This window comes from Triticum aestivum, chromosome 7B, assembly GCF_018294505.1.
Source record: "Triticum aestivum cultivar Chinese Spring chromosome 7B, IWGSC CS RefSeq v2.1, whole genome shotgun sequence".
NCBI lineage: Eukaryota > Viridiplantae > Streptophyta > Magnoliopsida > Poales > Poaceae > Triticum > Triticum aestivum.
The window spans coordinates 718,020,624-718,021,073 of record NC_057813.1 but is presented as its reverse complement, the minus strand read 5'-3'; positions in this window follow the sequence as shown (position 1 = coordinate 718,021,073).

The window sequence follows — 450 nt, the reverse complement described above, 5'->3', positions numbered from 1 at the left end:
GTGGGCGCGCGAGCCGGGGTGTGGGGCGCGCGCGAGAGGGAGGTTGCGGGCGTGTGACGAGGCACGGGCGCGAGTGAGCGCGCACGGGAGGGGCTCGCGGCTGTGCGGCCACGAGCACGACGACCACAAGCTCGCCGGGAGCTCAGGCGCGGTGGGGGGCGTCCTAAGGCAGGGAAACAGAAGGGGGAGAGGAGAGGGGCGGAGGCGAGCGCGGCGGCGAGGCTCACATCGGGGCGTAGGGAACGGGGCAGTGGGTGGTTGGGGAGGATGACGGCGACGAGCGGCGGAGAGGATGCAGGCCGGCGGGGTGGCACCGGTGACGGCGTCGGAACCGCGGCGTCGAGGCGAGGAGGTCGTGATACGGGTGCGAGGGGAGGTCGTCACTAGCGGGCGGCTCGTTGGGGAGGCGACACTGGTGAGGTGGCGGTCCGGTGAGGGCGTCGAGCGGCG